The sequence below is a fragment of the Leptidea sinapis genome, chromosome 12 (assembly GCF_905404315.1).
Source record: "Leptidea sinapis chromosome 12, ilLepSina1.1, whole genome shotgun sequence".
NCBI lineage: Eukaryota > Metazoa > Arthropoda > Insecta > Lepidoptera > Pieridae > Leptidea > Leptidea sinapis.
Window position 1 is genome coordinate 1,890,898 of NC_066276.1, and position 934 is coordinate 1,891,831.

Sequence of the window (934 nt, forward strand, 5' to 3'; positions counted from 1 at the left end):
TTAGGACCTACTAGTGAACAAAGGCCGATTCGCTTAGAAAACAGTTAGTTGATCATACTAATATATAACTAACAAATAATGACTCTACAATGAATAATAGAAACAGACCAATCAAAGACGGCCTCATAAACTTATGACCAGTAAAATTGTCCAAATATCATTACAATATCAGTCCAAATAGCCTTACAATATCACTAATAGTGTAGTTATTTATTAAACAATAATATTAAACTTTACCGAATAATTAAGTGAGAAGAGTAAATACGAGCAGAAGCAATGACGTGCGAAAAACCGCAAGTCTTTCCCCGGAGATGAATTTCCTCGAGCTAAGTAAAGGAAATGAACAATTTCTGCAGCTATTAAGTAACCACAACGTTGTAGCAGTTTAGTGTTACAGGATATTTATTTTTGTTTCATTTTTTGGAAAACTTATTATTACAAATTATCTAACTAAATTTTAAATTACAACTTACCACGTTTTAAGAATATGCTACAAAAATATAGATAAATAAAATTACAAAACTTATAAAAATAGTGGAATGCTTAAGTTAATAGGTGCTCTTGCAATCCATACATAATGCTTAAACAGTTTGCGTTATTACAAATTAACATTAATTTAATTTTGGTCTTCATGAGCAGAACCTTATCTAAGGTCACGTCATCGTTCATCGACTCACTCACCCTACATCGCCAAATCAGTGGCGGGTGGTGACAAATAGCGAATGAGCTGCGAATATAAATGCATCCTTCACGTGCTGACAATAATGCAGTTCGATTCAGGCAGGCAACGCGAGCACACGTGCTGCGTTATCTGTCCTCCTTCGAATATTTTTATTACCTGCGTTATCGCACTATCTGCTCAGGCCACCTGGGCTAGCTATTGTTATCGCGCGCCATTGTTCGGGACTCTTTGAGTCTCGCACCTGTTACGTTC